This window comes from Lathyrus oleraceus, chromosome 4 (genome assembly GCF_024323335.1).
Source record: "Lathyrus oleraceus cultivar Zhongwan6 chromosome 4, CAAS_Psat_ZW6_1.0, whole genome shotgun sequence".
Lineage (NCBI taxonomy): Eukaryota > Viridiplantae > Streptophyta > Magnoliopsida > Fabales > Fabaceae > Lathyrus > Lathyrus oleraceus.
The window spans coordinates 121,989,931-122,013,333 of record NC_066582.1 but is presented as its reverse complement, the minus strand read 5'-3'; the positions used below and the strand labels follow the sequence as shown (position 1 = coordinate 122,013,333).

The window sequence follows — 23,403 nt, the reverse complement described above, 5'->3', positions numbered from 1 at the left end:
AGTACTGGATCAATGCCATGCAAGAGGAACTTGAGCAGTTCAAAAGGAATGAAGTATGGGAGCTAGTTCCAAGACCTGAAGGGACCAACATCATTGGTACCAAGTGGATCTACAAAAACAAATCTGATGAGAAAGGAGTAATTACTAGGAATAAAGCAAAACTAGTAGCTCAAGGATACACTCAAGTCGAAGGGGTTGATTTTGATGAGACATTTGCTCCTGTGGCTAGGCTTGAGTCCATCAGATTGTTGTTAGGGGTAGCATGCATTCTGAAGTTTAAACTATTCCAGATGGATGTGAAGAGTGCATTCTTGAATGGCTACTTGAATGAAGAAGTCTATGTGGAACAACCTAAAGGGTTTTGTGATCCTAACCAACCTAAGCATGTATACAAGTTGAGGAAAGCCTTGTATGGGTTGAAACAAGCACCTAGAGCATGGTATGAAAGGTTGACCGAATTTCTGACCTCAAATGGATACAGAAAAGGTGGAATAGATAAAACCTTGTTTGTGAAGGATGAAGACGGCAAAATCATGATTGCTCAAATCTATGTGGATGATATAGTCTTTGGTGGTATGTCAGAACAAATGGTATCACACTTTGTTCAACAGATGCAATCTGAGTTTGAAATGAGTCTGGTTGGGGAACTAACCTACTTTCTTGGAATGCAAGTCAACCAAATGGAGGACTCTATGTTCCTCTCCCAAAGCAAGTATGCCAAAAACATCGTTAAGAAGTTTGGTATGGATAATGCTAGGCACAAAAGGACTCCTGCTCCTACTCATCTGAAGTTAACCAAAGATGATGGAGGGCCTAGTGTTGATCAATGCTTGTATAGAAGCATGATAGGCAGTCAACTATATCTAACTGCAAGTAGACCTGACATCTCTTATGAAGTTGGAGTGTGTGCGAGATACCAAGCAGAGCCTAAGATGAGCCACTTGAATCAAGTCAAAAGGATTCTCAAGTACATCAATGGGACTTGTGACTATGGAATGCTGTACTCACATGGGGCTGAGCCTGTCCTATCTGGGTACTGTGATGCTGACTGGGATGGGAGTGCTGATGACAGAAAAAGCACATCAGGAGGAAGTTTCTTCTTGGGAGACAATCTCATATCTTGGTTCAACAAGAAGCAGAATTGTGTATCTCTGTCCACTGCAGAGGGTGAATACATAGCAGCTGGAAGCAGCTGTTCCCAACTGGTTTGGATGAAATAGATGCTCACTGAGTACAATGTCACTCAAAATGTCATGACATTGTTCTGTGATAATCTCAGTGCCATCAATATCTCCAAGAATCCCATCCAACACAGCAGGACCAAACATATTGACATTAGACACCACTTCATCAGAGATCTGGTGGAAGACAAGGTGATTACTTTGGAACATGTAGCCACTGAACTTCAACTGGCTGACATATTTACAAAGGCTTTGGATGCTACTCAGTTTGAAAACTTAAGGGGCAAACTGGGAATATGTCTTTCTGAGACCTTATAGCAATCACTGAGGTTTGGAATGTACTTGTTGGAACTATGCTCTGATTGGTCAACAGATCATAGCTTTACCACTTGCAACAAGTGTGGCAACAAGAGGGTAAGGAGACACCCTAACGTGAGAAGGCCTATGCACCTGCAGGAATTCAAGGACGCTGTTCATGCAGGAGTGGTTCGGGATGTCAGAAACAAAGTCATGGCATCTGATATGGTTGTACCTACAGTAAAGCAAAAGTGGGTGATTACTTGATCAAAGCTGTGAAGCAAGATCAAGTGGGTACTAACTTGGTTGAAACTGTGAAGTAAAACAAAGTCTGTAAGTCTGTCATTTTTTTCTGTTTATGTTGTGGACTTTGGCAACATTTTTGACAAAAAGGGGGAGTAACAGGTGATACCCCAGACAACAGATTGGTCTGTGAAAACAGACGTTCTTGACAGATTCGAAGATTCCCCCCCCTGCAGCAGCTGACGTGTGCTGCTTTGTGAAGTTTTTATTTAACTTCCATGTATGTGAGTGTGCTGCCACTCTGAGTGTATTAGTTAGGTTTATTTCCTGCTAGATGTGTGATTCCGCTACTATGAACTCTGTTATGGGGATCAAATTGTTTTAGCCAAAAATTTGCCAAAGGGGGAGGTTGTAGGTGTTTAATTGGCTGCATTATATGGTAAAACACTAGCTGGATTCTAATGTCTTGACTGATGTCATGACATGGTGTGTATGTGTGACTGCATTGTAGGTTAAAATATCTAATTGTACTCTGATGTCTTGACTGATGTCATGACACACTAGAGTAGTTACTGCAGGATTAGCTAATACAGGATTTATTGAATGTCAAACTGGAGACTGTGACATTCATCCCTGTCAGCAGCTACTGAGGAATAGAATAGTTGGCGTTCTGTTAGAGCTCAGTATTCATTTGCAGTCTGGTTATCAAGGAAGAACCAGACCTGACATAAGGCCTACCGTGTGAATGTCAAACTGGATGTTATGACATTCATCATGGACAGTATATACTGAATAATAGACAGAGTGGGGTTCTGCTACACTTCAGTATGTTTCTTAGTTTGTTCTTCAAGAGGATAACAGAACTAACTTAAGGCCAAATGTGTAAATGTCAAATTGGATACTTTGACATTTATTAATGTAAGCTGTTACTGTAGTATGGTCTTTTTGGTCATGTATAGGTCAGCAAAATTGTACAGTCTGTTTTCTGGAAAAACAGACTCAGCATATGATCCTTGATGTCAAGCTGAATGTCGTGACATTCATTCCTGACAGCATATGCTATATTGTAGGTTGTTCAGTTTTCTGTTTCAGCTTTTTCTTAGGCTATTCTTCAGGAAGTCAACAACTTAGAGAAAAACCAGGAAATCAACAACCAAGTTACACTTAATGAACCTAACAAATAGCCTATTTGTTAGTAACCTAGATATTGAATTTATGGGAACTCGCGTGACCTTAAATTCAGGAGAATACAAGTGCAAAAGCCCAGGTACTGCAATATAAAAGGAAGTCATTCCTTCATTCAGTTTCGAGGATTTTGAGGCGTGAAGATTAAGTGTGTCCATCATACTTCACTGCTGTATTTTTGAGTCTTGTATTAGACATATCTTGTAACCCAAGCCATTATCACGTTGATGATTGTTTTGGTATAGGGTGTTCATTGAGTTGTAAGTGTTGTGTCGCTCAAAGCTTTTAAGCGTGAGTGCTGTGTATCTTGATTAAAGCTGTTAAGCGCAATCAAGAGTTGTTTGAAGTGTGACTTCAAAAGTGTCTTTAATATTGATTAAAGGTAGTAATCACTGAGGTGATTGAGGGGGAGTGAGTAGGAACTCTGATCTTAGAGTAAGATTGAAATTGCATTGGGTAGGGATTAAGTGACGAGTTGTAAACGGGTGAGTTTAGCTTTGAATTAATACTACTGATAGTGGATTTCCTCCCTGGCTTGGTAGCCCCCAGATGTAGGTCATGTTGGACTGAACTGGGTAAACAATTACTTGTGTTACTTACTGCACTTACTGTTAAGTTCTGCATAATTCTTGTCTGTGCAGAATTGGATGTCATAACAACCCGTGTGACATCTAAAGTCTGATAACTAGAATTTCAAAAATCCATATTAAAACAGAAACACATCCAATGATCATGAAATTTTATATACATGCTTAACATGTTAAGAAAAAGCATCATACCAAAAATCAAGTCCAGAAGAGATCACATGGTATGTAAATGAAAATGTACAAGTGCATCATACAAATTGTGACACAAATTGTCACACCACATGTCCATGTATCCAAAACAGTGATAACAAATGCTAAAAATGCCAAACCAAATCTCAAAAATCAGGTCACATGTTAGGATCAAGCATGTCAAGTTTCACATCAATTGGACAAATCATGAGCATTTTACAATCAAATGAATGCAACATATCATCATGGCATCATGCGCAATCAAAAATCAACAAATAAAAATCCAGAGAGGCAAAAATCATGCAATTAGTATCAAAAAATACTAGACATCCAAACAAAGATGTGAAAAAAAGTTTGAATTAATTTGGACATGTTTTCTATTTTTTATGAATTTTTGCAATTGATGAAAATAAAAATGAAATAATGAAAATCATATGGAAAATGTTATGTGAATGTGAAAACAGCATAATGCAACCAGCAGGTGTTGAACACAGGCCATGTAAGTCAAATAAGCGCTCAGCAAAACAATTGGAAATCAAAATGCATACGCTGAGAATCGAACCAAGGTCCATGTGGTTACAAGCGCGCTCAGTGAAAACAATTAAAACAATTGCCATGCGTAGGAATCGAACCGAGGCAAGGAAGGTTGCAAGCGCATTTACAATTGAAACGCAGCGTTTAGCGCAAGCGAGAAATTACAAGTGGAAATTCAAAATGTCAAGGCGAGGTATCGAACTGGAGTAAGCGAGGTTGCAAGCGCGCACTATTCAAAACCCTAGCGTTTGAACCAGACGGCCGGAATAGTAATTCCGGTCGTCTTCTCCGGTTGCTTTCTGATGAAGATCATGATTTTTTTTCCAGAAATTAGCGTATTATACATGGTTCGAATCGTCTTGCTACGTAGAACACGGATCTAACAATCATTAAGCCTAAAGCTCCATGGATTAAGCAAATCGAAGGAAAACATATTGATCAACAAAGCTTGAATTCAGCATATCTCACTCATTTCTCAACCAAATCAAGATCTACTTATATCAGCATTATCAGCATCAAAAACTCTACCTAATCATGTGCATAAAAGAGCAAAACAAGAGATTCGAATTCCAACCTTTTTGAAGAGCAGCGTGTTGATTTCGTGGATTCAAGCTTCCTCCAGCTCCAGATCTCCTTCCTCAACCTTGTTATGAAGTTTGATGCACAAATTAACACTTGAATCGGCTTGGATCTTGCTTAATTTCAGAAAACCATCTTCATGTTCAAGCTTTCTGTATGCACGAATCTGCACCAAATCCTTCAAGCCAGGCCTTGATTCTTCATCAATGATCCATTGTGAACATGATTATGCAAGAATATTGATGAGTTATGTGAAGAAAATTCAAGTTTGAATTGAGAGAATTTTTGGAGGGAATCTTGAATTCTAGATCTAGAATGTGTTTCTGAGCCAATTCAGTTAGGATTAGGCTTTTATATCATATGTTAATCACCATGTTAATCCCAATTTGCCTTGGTTAATTGTGAATTAGGAAGATATGAGGTGCATGGCAAAATTGGTAAGTGCACCCTTGCATGGCTAAAATGCACGTGAACAATGCCATATTAGGGTTCAATTCCACTTAAAATCAGCTCATGAACATGATAGGATTGGTATTTGGCTCATGTGATCAACCAATTTCAAATTATGCATTTTCCCTCCAAAATGCACTTGAATGAACAAGTGGTCATGTGATCCTCTTTCATGCAAGGCAATGGATGATTTGAAAAATATTGGTCATGACAAGCATTTTGCAAAAAGAGTGGCTCAATTTGGAGTTTTGGATCAAAAGTTATGGCACTTTGAAGTTCCAAGCATACTTTGCAATCATTTGTTTATAACTCCTCAACCATTCATCAGATGATCATGATCTTGGACTTTTTGAAAAGAGGAGAGAAAGATATTCAAATTTCATGTTCACCAAAATTCCATTTGAAGCTTCTTTGATGTTGGAAAGTCAAGTTGAATGTGGTCCAAAAACTTGCCATTTTTGGAAACTTTGAATTACAGGTCACTTTCCATTTTTGGAAACTTTTGATTTGACTTCAAAATATTCAAGATAGATGTTTGACATGATGAATAGACCTTGTATGAACATGAATGAGGTGTCTCAACTCATCTCCCCACCTCATAGCCCTCAGCTCTTGCACAGTTGACTTGTATGGTCCTCAGATGACCTGAATATGCCCTGATCAGCTTGAGCCTCAACCACTTGGGGAAATGGCTCAGAAATGAAACCCTAGCTCATATAAGCTTAATATAATGATCATGTGATCTCCATCTTAATAGAATACCTCTTCTCCTTGAAAAACCCTGGCTGGAATAGAAGTCATTGATTAGGGTTGACCAGAGGTCAAAACCCTAATCCAAAGGAACTGGAGCATGAATAATGAAACCCTGGATGAGGATAGAACCATGATGATGGTGATGTACCCTTGCAATCAAGACAATTCTCAAGGCCTTTGAAGGATCAGGAAACCCTAGTGCAAACCCTCAGATGGTTGATCATCAATCCATAGAAACCCTCAGGCTTGAATCATGCAGCTTCTCCATCTCTGAAAAAGACTGTGGAGGATGACCTGCTTATTTCTATATGATATGCAAAATGCAAATGCCTAGTGCCCTAAAATATGAAATGCAATATGCTAAACTAGTCCCAAGAAGAGGAGGGAAAATTTTGAGGTGTTACAGTTGTGAGTGATTATCTGATCAACCTTGGTCCCTAATTGCGTTATCTGTTCGTTTACGTGAATGTTTTGGTTTAGGAATTCTTTATTTTGTTGGGTCTAGCCTGCTATAAAGGTCTTCATGATCTTCTCAAGGTTAGGCTTCTGGGGCACAACTTGCATAAGTTAATTTGGTTTTTGGGCTTGATAACCTTGTGGTCTCTGAGGTGTATAATTTTGGATAGGGTTCTGATTTTTATAGGAAACATTCAGGTGATTCTTCCATCCAGGGTTGTAAGTGTTTGAAAATGGGTTACCTTGGGCGTAATTCACTTGGTCGGTGTTCATTTTTTTTCAAGAGGTTACATTCCGCCGATTCGTGTCCTTTAGATCCACAGAGTTCACACTCTGTGTGGACTACCGCTGCGGTGTTAGTGTTTGTAGAAATATATTCGACCTTAAGGGCTAAAGCGTCCATTTTCGCATACATCATGTCCATAGAGCTTATCTCATGTATTCCACCTTGGGTCTCCTTTTTCTCTATTGATGCTCGTTCAGTTCCCCATTGGTAATGGTTTTGGGCCATATCCTCAATTAGGTCACAAGCTTCAGGGTAAGGTTTGTTCATCAACGTGCCACCTGCGGTAGCATCGATGCTCATCTTTGTGTTATAATGGAGTCCATTGTAGAAGGTATGAACGATCAGCCATTGTTCTAGGCCATGATATGGACAGACTCTTAATAGCTCTTGGTATCTCTCCCAAGCTTCAAAGAGTGATTTTCCTTGGTTTTGAGTAAATCTAGTTATTTAGTTTCGAAGAACTACAGTCTTACTGGGGGGAAAATATCTAGCAAGGAATACTCTTCTAAGGTCTTCCCAAGTAGTTATTGAGTTAGCTGGAAGTGAATCCAACCATGAACGTGCTCTATCCCTAAGGGAGAAAGGAAATAATCTGAAACGGATCGCATCAGGTGAAACATCGTTGGATTTAAAGGTGTCGGCCAGTTGGATAAAGACTTTTAAATGTTGATTTGGGTTCTCAGTAGCGAGACCCGCGAATTGGTTCTGTTGCACTAATTGCAGTAAAGATGGTTTTAGTTCGAAATTATTGGCAGGAATGAGGGGGTTTTCTATACTAGAACTAGGTTCCTCGTCAGAGGGTTGGGCAAATTCCTTAAGAGGTCTCCGGTCACGATTCTCGACTATAGTTGTCTTAATTCGGATGAGTAAGAGGCGTCTACGAGTGTAACATTCGGGTTCCGCTAAAGGATCTACTAAATTTCTGGTACTATGGGTTCTTCGCATTTACCGGCTAATAATGCCTTAGTCTAGACGGTGTAACAACAAGGTACAAAATTTGATGAAGTTGGTCCCCGGCAACGGCGCCAAAAACTTGATCGCTCTATTCGAAAGTGCACGAATCGTGTTAGAGTAATATAAAAGAATATCGATCCCACAGAGACCAAATCGTCAATCTATCGATTACTATCGTTACGATGTTTATCTAAGGCGGTATAAAAGAGATATTGATGTTGCAAAATAACAGTAAATAAAGAAAATATTAAGTGCAGTGCAGATAAAGACAGGTTTGAATGTATTTCACGTCAGTTAAATGATGTTTCGATTGTCTAAATAGAACTACTTATGGGGCAATATTTTCTACTCTTGAAAAGAATCCATTTAACAGGAACTGTCGCTTTCACGTATTCAGAACCAAGTTTACCCTTAAATTAAGGCCTTTTATTGTCACTTATAAATGGTGCGCAGAATGCTAAAGTAGTAAACTTATTTTTAAGAAATAAGACTCGTAAACTTAGTTGAAAAGTGATTTTGATTTGGAAAGTTTACCCAAGGTGTTTCCTGATTTTAAATCTATCAACGCGTCCGAAAACAGTTTCAAAAAAAATCCTAGTTAACTAGCCAGACATAGTAATACGAACAAACACAATGATATTGATCATGATAAAAAGTTATTTTAGAATGTAAGGCGTAAAGAACAAGTAAAGTGTATAAAGTAATTAAAATGAGCAATAAAAATAATGGCGAGAAATTTAAATAAAGTAAAGACAATGACAGGAATTAAATAAAGTAAAGCGTAGACAAGAAATTAAATAAAGTAAAGCATAGCAGGAAATTAAATAAAGTAAAGCATGACAAGAAATTAAATAAAGTAAAGCATGACAAGTAATTAAATAAAGTAAAGCATGACAAGTAAAATAAATAAAAGCGATTAAATTAGAACTTACTCCAAACAGAGGCTTTAAATCTGGTACAAGGAAAATAAACCTTCGACTCTGAAGATAAAGACGAGAACAAAATCGAAGTGCTCCAACTCAATCTCACTAAGGTGTGATAACCCCTCGATGTGACGGATTACCGCTTTACAAATGATAATATAGTCTTAGTGTTGTAAACTAAGTTGGATGATTTGGGAATGAACTAGAACGACCTATTTATAGAGGAATTCAGTAGCTTATAAAGACCATGGTGCCCTTCAACTTTTCCTTAGTGGGAACGTGAAATACAAAGGTGGCGCCCGCCACCCCTTCATGACGCCCTCCATGTGTGGAAATGGGTAAGTTCATGGGATCGTGGCGGTTACCTCCTGGTTGAGGTCTGATGAGTCATGGCTTCTCCTATAGCGGCCACCATGCATAACCCCATGTGTATAATATTTGCCGAAAAACCCTATTTTTTGGTCTTTTTGCTTCGTTTCTTCTAAAAGGGTCCCAAAAGAGCTAAATATCTGAAAGCAACATAAAAGAGAGCATAACACAAGCAAAATGATAATAAAGACCTAATAAACATGTGAAATCCGAGTCAAAAACACGGTGTGATTCAGTGTGATCACAGGTCTACCTCCCCTATCTCTGCTCATCTTGAACCATCAAATTCCTTCACTATCAAATGGATAGGCTTCATATTCACTCCCTCTAAGTGTAACTTTGAAGGTAGAGAGAAACAACAAAGGGGGGTTTGAATTGTTTTCACAAACAATAAAAACTTTTGGAGTTTCTATTCACACACAAATTAAAGACAAACAACACAAGAGTTATCCTGGTACGCTTGAGATTCAAAGCTACTCCAGTCCACCCTACCAAGGTGATTTCTCCTTCAATAAGGACTTAATCGAATAATATAGAAAGATTATAACAACGTCTAAGAGTACAATGATCTCTTAGCCATCTCAAGTCTACAGACTTCACAAGTCACTTGAGGAACTTTACAATAACTACTTTAGAAATACAAGAAGGTGTTTAGTGATTCTAGATAAGAAATATGAACACAGTAAGAACAATAGAAAATCACACTAAGAGCAACAACTCGTGTGATAATGTAAAACAAGAACTTTGTGAATGATTGAATTTTGATGTTATAAATTCTTGTGGGATAGCTTCGTATTTTGGTATGATAATGGTTTGGCCTTTTTATAGTGCTTGGAGATGACACCGTTGAATGGAGCATTGATGCTGATATCTTTCCAATAATGGGTCTTAATGCATTAATTTTATTTTCCTTTCTATAGCAGTTTAGGCGAGTATTCAATGTTTATCCATATTAATATTCATACCATTTTTGGAATACTTCGCTGTTAAGTTCTTGATTTTGTTCTATTGGGCAAGATTTGGAGTGCACGGAATTCAGATACTTCTCTTGGATCTTGTATTCTTCAGATAGTTGTCTGATGTGTTTTCTTCAGAAGTTCTTGACTGATCTCTAATTAGACATTCTTCAGATGTAAGGATCATCAGAGTATTCATGTGTCGGATCCTTCAGATGCAAAGTTTCAGAGTCTTCAGATGTCTGATGTTGTGGACATCATTGTCTTCAGTGTCAGAGCGAATACCTTTGACTCTACGTCAGCTGTTTTGGACTTTTGCGATGTTAGATGTTGTTTCATCATATTCATTTATCGTTAGAGTCATGCACGCTTAGAGAATTTTATTAGGGTACCAAAATGTTGCATCCTTTGTTATCATCAAAACTTACAGATAAATTGTATAACCAAAATCGTGTTCTAACAATCTCCCCCTTTTTGATGATGACAAAACTTCAGACTGTTGATGAAACAATGATACTTCATAATAATTAAAGGAAAATAATTTCAGAGTCAGATATACTATGACTCCCCCTTAGATAAGCAAGCTCCCCCTAAATATGATACTTTAGAAGGTTTGGAGTTTCTTACCAGAGCCTCTTATGTTGCTTAACTTTATTCTTAGATGTTTTACTCAGATACTTCCTGCAAGAACTTAGACTGCGTAATCTATTTAGATTTTTAGAATGTAAGCAGTGCATTATGAGGCTTAGATATTAATTTCATCAGAAGGTTGTTTAATTATTTCTCCCCCTTTTTGTCTGACTCAAAAAGACATAACCGAGAAAAAACATATAGTGCAAAATGAAATTTCATTGGATAAGGTGAAAGAGGTATAGAGAAAGAAACACATAGAAGCTAAAACACTTATAAGAACAAAACATAAAGCATAAAGCCTAAGGTGTCTAAGGGTTTGGAGGAGGTGACATCCTCTGAAGCAGCTGAGTCAGGAGAGTTTGAATACTGGAGTTGATAGAGTCATGTTGATCTAGTTTGTCTCTCACAAGCTGTTGTTACTTCTGAAGATCTTATAGAGTCTTGAGCACCAGCAGAGCAAGATCAGGGTTAGAGGTCTCACCCTGAGTCATAGAAACTTCCTTTTCCTTGGCAACTTCTTTCGCAGCAACGCATGCTGCTTCTTCAACGTCAGCCTTGGCTTTGGCTTCAACTTCAGCATCACATCCGCAACGGTGGCCTTTTCTTTGACTTCTTTTCTTGCTTTCTCTTCAGCTTCTAGTCTTGCCTTTTCTACAGCTTCCTGGCGTGCTTTCTCTTCAGCTTCTCTGGTCAGACGAGCCTCTAGCCTCTCCTCATCTTCTATGATATAGTCATTCCTAACTTGTTCAGAGAAGCCTTTCAGCTTGAAGACCTCAGATGTCATCCATCTGAGAAATCCATTCCAGTGATTCCTCACTTCAGAGGGATTATCACTTAGGTTGGACTATTCAGACAGGGATCTGAGCTTCACAACTGAGGATTCTGAAAATAAAGTAACTGACTCTTCTAGGGTGGGGAAGGTTGGTTCAGGATCAGAAGATGGATTAAAGGGTTCTGGTGAAGTGTGGGTGGTTTCAATTGGAGGTTCAGAGGTAGTAGGCATAGAGGTATCTGGGATAGATTAAGGTTGGTTAGATAATGTTATAGCTTGTGGTTGGGACAATGTTAGGGATGAAGGGTCGACGATTTCTGGCTATTCAGAGTCATAGGATATGTCGTAATATGGTGGTGAAGAGGGAGTTGAGGAGAGAGGTGAGAGGGATTCATTCAGAGGTGATGTTTCAGATGTAGGAAGTGTTGTGGTAGTGAGGTTGATTTGTCGTGGAGGGGGTGATGAAAGCTTAGAGTTGTGATGTTCAGAGGTAGGTGGAATAAATATGATGGGTTCATAAGGGGTATAGGTAGAAGATGGTTGAGGTAGAGAGGAAGATAATTGCTTTAAATTAGAATTTAAGGGAGTTTCAGATGGACGAGACTTACTTGAGATAGAGGAGTCCAGAGGCGCAGGAGATCTGGCTTCAGACGGTTCTCCCAGCTTCAGAGTCTTTGATTTCTTGGACTTCTCATAAGGCTCTCTCCTCCTCTTAATAAAATTGGGTGGTTTCTCTGGAAGCTAGTCCACTGAGAACTCTGAGATATCCACCCCTTGAGATGCCAGGTCCTGGAGGTAATGGGAAATGATCTCTGGAGGATCTATCTTGGAGAACAAATAAATACCATTTGATATCTTTCTCTGATCCTTCAGAGCTTCCCAGGAAGTGTCCAGAGTTGGCTTGACCAAGACTCTTTTGATGACCCTCATGCTCTTCAGATTTCTGGCATTCAGAGGTTTTCCAACATCGAAAGTCACATCTTCCATCAGGTTGTAGGATATCAGATGGTCCACCAGGCCTCTTTCAATCAGAACATCAGAGATGAGCCTCCCTAGAGGAGTGTAGTTTTTGGGCTTCATCTGGTTTCTTGTATCCCTGACTGAATCCCTCAGATACTTGAATAGTAGTGTTGGCAGATTCAACTTGAGTCCTTTGTGGAGGCAATACAAGGTACACTTCTGATCTGTGTTGATGTAGTTCGAAGAGTTTGAGGCTGTACGGTGGTGGATGGTACCCAGAATGATCTTCAATCAGACCCTCAGATTCTGGGGAAGTTCCTTGTTCTTGGATGATTTCCCTTCATAGTTCTGTTTGAAGATGGTTGGAACAATCTCCTAGGACATATATCTTTCCCTAGGGTTTATGTTGTAAATTCTTCTTCCCCCAGTTTTCTCCATACCCAGAAGTTTTGCAATTGACTTCTGAGTGATAACAATCTTAACTCCCAGGACATAAGAGACTATGCAATGGTCATCGCAGTCTGCGAATCTCCAGAACTCTTTGATAAGGAAGGTTTAGGTGGGACCATAGAGCCTCTGAAAATAATTTCCCTAGCCTTGCTTCTGCAGATCTTCAGTAAGATCAATTCCATTTCGTTTCATATTTTCAAAATTTACCAAAGACTCACATAGAACTTCCAGTTTCTCAAATGGTGTTGCGAGGTTGATGTGAGATGGACGATCAAGGATGTGGGGTGCCTTGAAGACAGCGGTTGATGTTGTAGCAGCAGTTTCAGTAGATGTTTGTTGTGGAGCTTCAAGAGGATGTTCATTTGCTTCCATTTATTGAGAGTAGTTGTAGACCCATTGTTATTGAGAATCCATTTGGAGAAGATGAAGATGTTTTTGAATGTTGATGAAGATTTGAAGGAAGTTAATGAACTTGAAGATTGTTGAAGAACTTGGAGAAAGTTTGAGCATAAAAGGGTTTGTGTGGGTTTGTGAGTGAAAAGTGTGAAAGTGAGAATTGTGAAAAATATATATACACAATATGTAACATACAAAACGACAACATTAATAGAGAATAGGAAACAACAAAATTAATTAGTTCAGAAATATGAGTTAACACACTTTGGGAGAATTAATTGCAGATAATGATGGATGTCTAATCCCAAAAATATGCACGCTGCTCTAGGAGATCTCTACAGTCTGGCTCTTGACTTTTATGCTAGACAGTTGTCTAGAAGATCCAAAGTCAGACGCTAGAGATGCCATGTGTTGATGTTTCTGACATCAAGAATACCAAAAGATTTTTGATTCAGAGGGTTTCAAATTCAGATAACATCTAACTGGTAGAAGTATCAAGACCAGAACTAGATGCCAACGATATATTTAAGTTAGAATCACTCTGGGCAATCTGCCATGTTTAAATGTTTCAGAATGAAGGAGAATTTATCTTCAGCTAGGGGTTTTGTGAAGATATCATCCCATTGGTGGTTTGTATCAATGAATTTTAAACTTATTACCCCTTTCTGAACATAGTCTCTGATAAAATAATGTTTAATTTCTACGTGCTTTGCTTTGGAGTGCAAAATAGGATCCTTACTTAAACATATGGAAGCAGTATTGTCAAAAAACATATGGATGTTACTCTCATATATCTGAAAGTCCTCTAGCTGATTCTTCACCTAGTGCATCTGAGTGCTGCATAGTCAAGCTGGGATGTATTTTACTTCTACAATTGAGAGTGCAACGGTTTATTATGTTTTGCTAGCCCATGAGATGAGGTTTCCTCCCAGAAACTATCAGTTTCTAGATGTGATTTTGCGTTCCAATCTGTCTCCAGTAGAATTTGCATCACAATACCCAGAAAGCCTACACTCTGATGTTTTCTTATACATAAGGCCCAGGTTAGGTGTTCCTTTATGATACCTTAGGATTCTCTTAACAGCAGTTAGGTGAGATTCCCTTAGATTTGACTGGAATCTAGCACAGGGACAGACGCTAAATAATATATTTGTAGGTGTAGCAATCAAATAGAGAAGAGAACTTATCATACCATGATAGAGTTTCTGACAAACCTTTTAACTTACTTCTTCTTTCTCCATAATGGAAGTGGGGTGCATGGGAGTCTTTGTTGGTTTGCTTTATGACATTTCAAACTTCTTCAGAATGTCTTTTATGTATTTGCTTTGATATACATAGGTAGAATTTGATGTTTGATTGATTTTAATTCCTAGAAAGAACTTTATATCTTGCATCAGACTGATTTCGAATTCGGCATGCATTAGCTCAGAAAATTCTTGACAAACAGAGGGGTTAGCAGAACCAAAAATTATGTCATCAACGTATATCTGACAGATCATAAGGTCGTTTCTGATATTTTTACAGAAGAGTGAAGAGTGACTTTGCCTCTGATAAAATCGTTTTCCAGAAGAAAAGAACTCAGTTTTTCATACCAAGCTCTGAGAGCTTGTTTTAGACCATAAAGATATTTTTTTAGTTTAAAAACGTGTTCTGGATATTTTGAGTTTTCAAAACAAGGAGGCTGATGAAAATACACTTCTTCTGAAATATATCTCAGAAATGCACTTTTGACATCCATCTGATACAGTTTGATGGAGTAATTTATAACAAAAGATACAAGTAGACAGATAGATTCTAACCTGGCGACTGGAGCAAAGGTTTCATTATAGTTAATACCTTCTTGTTGGTTATAACCTTTTGCCATCAGTCGTGCTTTATTTCTGACCACTTCAGCCTTTTCATTGAGTTTGTTTCTGTACACCCATTTGGTTCCGATCGTGTGGGTTCCTCTGGGTTTTGGTACAAGATCCTAGACGTCGTTCTTTGCAAATTGATCAAGTTCTTATTTCATTGCCAGAATCCATTCTTTGTCTTGAAGTGCTTCTTCACAGGATGTTGGCTCTATTAGAGATACTAGTCCGATAAGTATTTCTTTAGAACCTTTGAATGTTGATCTTGTTCTGACAGGTTCGTTCTTGTTTCCCAGAATCAATTCTTCAGAAATACTTTGTCTATTTCTTGATCTCTTCTGATTGATTCTGATTTCAGGTGTATCTGACGTTTCCTTTTCTGCTTCTTTAGACTCTTTAGTCTTTTCGTCAGAACCTGCAAGTGTTATCTCCAAATCTGCAAAGTTCTCATCTAGCTTTGACTTTTCAGAGTCAAGCTTATCATCAAATCTGACATGTATTGATTCTTCCACTATTAATGTTTCTGTATTATATACTATATAGCCTTTAGAGTGTTTTGAGTATCCCAACATAATACTGTAGCGGGAAATTCATGATCATCAAGCTATTGATAAGCTATAGATCAATTAACAAGAGTCGCGACCGCGCTTTTATTTTTTCCAACGGAAAAGGGAAAAAGTATGAACAAAACCCAAATAGTAAAAAGTTTTCAAATAAAAATTAATAAAAGTTAGAGATCACAGGTAAGGGGGTTGGTTACACAGATGGAAGGTGTTAGCACCCAAAGTGTCCTAGGTACTCCTAGGGAGCCCTTTTTGTGTGCATATATATTTTGTACAAAGTGATGCTCACAAACAAATAGAATAGGGGGATGAGAAAAGAATTCATTAATTATATTTTTTGTGTTTGACAAGACCTTCGGTCTTGTGCCTACATACCAACATAAAAATCAGGGATCAAAACCTCGTAGTTCGTGCTACAAATTTCAAAGTGGATGCATTGATTTTAACAAAAATTAAGTTTGAAAGGCCCAAAGGCCTGAAAATGATTTGAATGAGTTAGTTCTTTTTGGCTTTTTGAAAGTTTAAGTCAAATATAGTTAAGTTTATTTACAAGTTTGATTTAGGAAAAGAAGTTTGAAAATGCAATGGCATAAGGCCAAAGTTTCTATCTTTTTACAAAAGTGGTCAAAGTTTAGAACAGAAGTAGTTCACACAAAGAAGATTTTAAAAATGGAGGGAGAGATTTTGAAATTAAAGAAATGGGGAGAATATGAAGAGACTATCCTACGCATAAAAATTAAAAGTTTAGAGTTGAAAAGATCTGACCAAATGGGTAGCAATCCAATAGACAAGTATGTCAATAGAAACCTAGAATTCGCTTGGACTTTTAGAATCAAACAACACACAAATGCATAATTATATTATCTTGAATATCAAGACATCAAATAAAGATGGCCTCATCCAAGGTTATCCACTCCATGATCTTCTTCAAAGTAGCCCATGCAACAAATGAATTCCACAAGTCACAGGTTCAAAATAACAGCTTCACAATGATCAATGTTGAAGATGAATCTTAGAGAGATCTTCAAAGATGTATCAGATGAATTTCAAATTTCAAGCACTTGGTTCTTCAACAAGTTGGCATTGGCCAAGTCCATTAGCTTAGGAAGGTTGCCTAAGTTCTAAGTCCATTTGCTCAAGATCAATCCAACAGTCCACACAAAAGTTTTTTAGGGATTTTGTTATTATTATGTGCATTAATGGTCAAATACCACACAAACAAGCAAAGTATACACAAACCAAATATATCACACAATATGGTCCAAATGGACAAAGTGAAAATTACATTAACATAAACAATTAGAATGATATGTATAATGGAAAATATATAAAAAGTGCTAAAAGTAAATTGCATTAAAGTAAATACTTAAAGTTAAAAGTTAGTAGTTAGTAGGTTAGAAGTTAGTTTTGTTTTGCTTTTGATTTCAAGACATTCTTTGGAGAATACTCAACCCACTTATTACAAGCATGGATCCTTGAACCAAAACATCTTCCAAAGGAAGGAAAGAAGGCCAAGTTTCCACACAATACCATGAGAGAGAGGAAACTTACAATCTCACTAAGTAGAATGCTTATGTCTTTTATGTCACAAATTTAGCGCTATGTTAAGCAATCGTAATTGGACTTATGTAGAAGTCACAACTATTTAAGGTCGGGCAATAGACTTTTGGTGTTAATGCATGTTGGATACATAGTATTATGAACTATGCTCATGAAACATACCACACACAAAAAATATACAAAAGGTGTGGCCTAATCTCATCCATACTCATGTCAATTTTTCAATCAACTAGCATTAGGACTTTGAGATGTCATAGGCCAAATGGAAATGAATGAATGAAGAAGAGGAAAGAGATGAAGTGGGAAGGGGATGAATGAGATCACAAATTGGTCAAAGGAGGACTTTTACCAAATTAATATCATTCATTCATTTTGGGAGATGGAATGTACATTCTATCAATCCCCTAAATCCAATGATATTAACTTGACAAAGTCAAATCAACTTTGACCAAGGCCCAACAACAAACAAGCAAACCCAAACAAGTCAATACAAATAGTCAACAAAATTTAAATGGCATTTATTCAATTAAAAATAATGAAATAGTGCATTAAATTCAAATATGGTTGGTCCAATTCCTAAAATCTCATCAAAACACCAAAGAAATGGCCACGAGATTCATCATAGGTCAAACAAGAACAAAGGACCTTGGAGAAAAAATTTCATAATTTTTGGACATTTAAAAATATTTTTAAACAATTAAAAACAAATGCAAAATCAATTAATTCATGAAAAATATTAATAATGATCCAAAAAATAATTTTAATTCAGAATATGAAAAAGAAAAATATTTGAAATTTTTTTATGAAAGTCCCATATTTTTTGGATCAATATTGAATTTAATATGAATTATTGAAGAAAATGCAATTAAAACAAAAATTCATAAATTCTAAATTACGTGGACCATCAGATCTCCCTCATTAATTGAGGTGGCAGATCTGATGATCCAAAATGCGCGTTCCACATGCACCTTAGTCAACTGCGTTGTACCAATGGTAATTACAAGGGACGATCAAGATTAAAACGTGATGAATGGATCCTATGGTTCACAACCTTGTCAAGTCATCGCCGGAGCCAGAGCTCCGGTCATCTTCTCCGGTGAACCTCACCGGACTGGTCAAGATGAACCATCACGAAAAAGAAAAACAAGGACATGATCTTGAAGAATGGCACTGAGCTCGAATATGACCTCCATTCACTCCAATTCCAAATATATTTAGAGATATGTGGAATTGAAATTTGAGGTACATGAACTGAGTTGCTTGGATTTGACCTCAAAGTAACTCAATCTTCTTGTCTACATTGGTAGGACTTCAGACAACCAAAGAATCAATAGAATTGAGCAAGAATTTGAGAGAATCGAAGAGTTTAAAATTTCTGAAAATTACCTTTAATGGAGGTCTGAACACGATGGATCTTGATCTGGCTTGTGCTTGGACTCACTCTACTTGCTTGCAGGAAGAGAATGGAAAGGTTTAGAAGCAATGGACTCCTGGAGAATTGAATTCCAAAACAGTGAAGATTCAAGCTCAAATTCAAATGAATTTGTCAGGTTTATCCTATGAAAGTGAAGGGTTTTCAATGGGGGATCAAAGCTTGCGCAATTGTGTCTCAATTTCTGAGCAATTGAAGCTCTATTTATAGCTGAATCATGTGATATTTGCACACTCACTTTCACTTTCAAATTTTGGCAAATGTGATGTAATGCTGCATGGGCGCGCATAGGCCCATGAAATGATGGCTTGAAGACCATAATTGAAGATCAGATGTGTTGAAGTTAGCTTAGATTGCAAGGCACATGTACATTGATGTTTGAAGTTGGATCCATGCCAAATGATATTATTTTGTTTAAGGCATGCGTAGCCTATACATTTCTCATCCAAAATGAATGAATTTGAGCTCTTTGGAAAGGTGAGATCAAGAGGAACAAGTTTGATGTTGAACACTTTTTCATTTGGAGCTTGGAACTTGGAGAAATTTGAGGTGGAAGTTTGGAAAAATTTGACATATCAAAATTTTTCTAAGTGTCAAGCCATATGTCTCAACATTCCACCTTGCTTAACTTTTTATGGGAGCTTCAAATGAGAAAAGTGTCTTCACCAAAGTTGTAGATATCTCAAAGACCTTCAAAATGGTCACTAATTTCATGTCATTTGGATTTTAAATGATAGAGTTATGTATTTTTGAAGTTTGGAAAAATCACCTGATCAATGGTATTGGTCAAAAGTGACCTATAATGTAGCCTCATATCACATGTTCAAAAACGTTGAATTAGCTCCCACTCCAAACTTCAAAGTTGAAGTGGACACATTGAATTTTATTTTTCAACTTGGAAATCTTTCATCTCATACAAATTGAGCAAGTTATGACATTGGGAAGTTGACTTTCAAATTAGGGTTTAAACAAAAGGACCTATCATGTTTCAATATAGAAAATGATTTTCCAAGAAAAACTAGCTTTAGGTCTCAACATTAAAGTTGTTTGGAATGTCATTTAGAGTAAGTTTTCTCTTGTAATCATTTTCATATGGTGAAAATTGTAGGAGATAGGGTCTAGGGAAACCCAGTTTTGATCAGATGAATTCATCTGGCCAACCACCATCAACCAACTTGCTAATCTTCAATTCTCTTGAATTTATTGGATCATGGTAGATAATATATGCATAAGATGATGAAATTTAAGTTCCCCTTGAGAAATTTGATGAATTCATCTAGCCAACCACCATCAACCAACTTGCTAATCTTCAATTCTCTTGAATTTCTTGGATCATGGTAGATAATATATGCATAAGATGATGAAATTTAAGTTCCCCTTGAGAAATTTGATCAATTGGTGAGATAGCTTGTTGAAGAAGTTACTCAAAATACCCAGTCAAACTAGGGTTTCCAAGGCAAATCACCCTCAAACTCTTGAAGCAAACTTGATCAATATAACATGCAGAGATAATTGGGACTCATATATTATATTCATAACCATTCTTGAATCAATCCTTGGTTGTACTCTTTGTTCATGAGGGTCTCAAACCCTAGATATGATCTTGATGAATCAATGAGATCATGCCCTACCTACAAAAGAGTTAGGCAAATACAAAGACATATTTTTGATATTTTGGTTAGTGAAATGATAAAATACAAGTATGATATAATCACAAAGGGCTTGGTGATCTCTCCCAAAACAAACCCAATGAAATGGGGTAAGGAGGATGCCAAGGTATGATCCCAAGGCTAATGCTTATGATGGAATTGCATAAGGGATCTTAGGGTCAAAACTGGGGTCTTACAAATACATTTTTGTGCTTTAGGATCAAACTTGTTCATATTGTCTTTAGTATTTAGGATAAAGCAAGAACATCCAAACGGATGAAAATAGGAAATGTCAGATTTTCTTCCCTTACACAGTTCATAAGGAGTCTTCTCCAGAATAGGTCTAATAGAGATTCTATTCTGAATGTAACATGTTGTATTCACTGCTTCAACACACAAGTGCTTAGCTATATTTGTTTCATTAATCACGGTTCTGGCCATTTCTTGGAGAGTCTTATTCTTCCTTTCTATAACTCCATTTTGTTGTGGAGTTCTAGGACATGAGAAATCATGGGATATTCCATTAGAATCAAAAAGCTCTTCAAAAAGTTTGTTTTCAAATTCACCATCATGATCACTTATGACTCAAATGATTTTAGAGTCAAATTCATTTTGCACTTTTGAGCAGAAACTAGTAAAGACAGAGTGTGACTCATTCTTGTGTCTTAGGAATTTTACCCATGTCCAGCGACTATTATCATCAACAATGATAAGTCCATACTTCTCACCATTGACTGACGTTTTCTTAACAGGTCCAAACAAGTCAATGTGAAGAAGTTCAAAAGGCTTAGAGGTAGAAACAACATTTTTATTTTTGAAAGTTTTTTTAGAAAATTTTCCTTTCTGACATGCCTCACAAAGAGAATCTGAAGAAAACTTCAGCTTAGGTAGGCCTCTGACTAACTCAAGTTTATTTAGCTCAGAAATCCTCCTCAGGCTAATGTGACCCAAGCATCTATGCCATACCCATTTCTCTTCATTTAGAGACATTAAACATTTTACATTTTGATCATTTAAATATGAAATCTTAATTTGGTAAATGTTGTTCTTCCTCTTACCAGTGAAAATAATTGTGCCATTTTTCTAATTAATAGCTTTGCACATTTTTTTATTAAAGATTATATCATAACCATTATCACTTAATTGACTTATGGATAACAAGTTATGCATTAATCCTTCTATGTAAAGAACATCAGAAATAGAGGGAAGAGATCCATTACCAATTGTTCCAGATCCTTTAATTCTTCCTTTCTGATTTCCTCCAAAGCCTACGAAGCCAGCGTCTTCAAGTTCCAGGCTTTGGAACATATGCTTTTTTCCTGTCATGTGTCGCGAGCATCCAAAGTCCAGGTACCATAATTGGTGTTTTAACTCTGTTGCACATGATATCTGCAACATATACTATTTTACCTTTTGGTACCCAAAATCTTTTGGGTCTTTTGTGATTAGTTCTCCTAGAGTTTCTGGAAACTTTGGGTTTTCTGGCATTATTAAATCTTTGTGTTTGTGCATGTGTGTAATGATATGAAAAAGGAGATTTTGGCTTGTCCTCTGCAAAAGGTATTTGCTCATCTTCATCAGAGACATATCCAATTCCTCTTTTCTTATTGTGACTAACACCATAAATCATAGAAACCATTTTTCTTCTTTCAAGCCCATTTTTCAGAAATTTCTGAAAGCCTTTTCATATTTCTTCAAGTTTTAAGCATTTTTTGGTTGAAAATTCTTTTTTTTTCAAGGACAAAAATGTTTCCTTTAAGTTCAAAAACGTCTATATCAAGCTTATCACATTCTTCAACAGTTTCTTCATGGACCCTTTTTAGGATCTTGAATTTTTGTCGAAGCTTCTGATAAGAGCCTAGAGATTCTGATAAATAAGCTTTCAGATCAGAGCGAGAGAGATCATAAAATACCTTTTCAGAGTCAGATTCTCTTTCGGATGAACTTTCAGATGTGGTAGCCATGAATGCAACATTTGTCTGTTCCTCTTCAGAGTCTGATTTTGAGGCGTCAGGTTCAGAGTCATCCTAGGTAGCCATGAGTCCCTTCTTAGTTTTGAAGGATTTTTTCTTGAATCCTTCTTTTCTGGAACTATCTTTCTCGAGTTTTGGACATTCATTTCTATAGTGTCCTAGTTCTTTACATTTATAGCAAGTTACCTCTTTGTTTGGTTTGCTTCTGGATGTTGATTCTGAACAATCTCCCTTCTGTTTGGGCCTTCTAAAGTTGTTATTCCTTTTTCTCCAGAGTTGTTTGACTCTTCTGGATAAAATAGATAACTCTTCTTCATCATCGGAGTCGTCCTTTTCAGAATCATCGTCGTCTTCTTCTTCAGCTTGAAGGGCCATGTTCCTTTTTGGCTTTCGGCTTTCTGATCTGGACTTCAGAGCGACTGATTTTCTTTTCTTTTGAGGTTCTGCTTCCTCTAGCTCTATCTCATGACTCCGGAGGGACCTGATGAGTTATTCCAGGCTTATGTTATTCATATCTTTTGATAACTTCAAAGTAGTGACCATATGTCTCCATTTCTTTGGCAGACTTCTGTTAATCTTTTTGACAAGATCTGCAGTTGTGTATCCTTTGTCCAGAACCTTGAGTCCTGCAATTAAAGTTTGAAATCTAGAAAACATTACCTCTATAACTTCATCATCCTCTATTCTGAAGGCTTCATATTTTGGATTAAGGCCAGAGCCTTAGTCTCTTTGACTTTATTATTGCCTTCATGAGTCATCTTTAGGGAATCAAATATTTCTTTAGTTGTTTCCCTGTTGGTGGTCTTTTCATATTCATTGTAGGATATAGAATTCAACAGAATCATTCTGGCTTTATGATGATTTTTGAAGTCACGCTTCTGATCATCACCCATTTTGTTTATATAAATGACAACCCCAGGAGCAGATACAGGTGGTTCATAGCCATTTGTAACAATGTCCCATAAGTCAGCGTCATATCCTAGGAACAAACTTTCGATTCTATCCTTCCAATAATCAAATTTCTCTCCATCAAAAGCTGGAGGTTTAGCGTTCTAGCTATCTCTTTCATTGGTGTTGGCCATTATGTTTTTCTCACGCTGGATCTCTCTATACTGTTAAGTGTTTGATTTGAAAATCAATAACAGAGCCAAAGCTCTGATACCAATTGAAGGTAGAGAAAAATAAGAAAGGGGGGTTTAAAGTTTTTTTCACAAACAATAAAA

General features: G+C 37.1%; 1 non-coding gene across 1 annotated transcript; it reads left to right on the top strand.

The window, feature by feature from the left end:
- Positions 1-7,095: 7,095 nt before the first annotated feature.
- LOC127077378 (small nucleolar RNA R71) lies at positions 7,096-7,202 on the top strand. The gene has a single exon (XR_007787197.1). It is a non-coding gene; the product is annotated as a small nucleolar RNA R71 (small nucleolar RNA).
- The last annotated feature ends 16,201 nt before the right edge of the window (positions 7,203-23,403 follow it).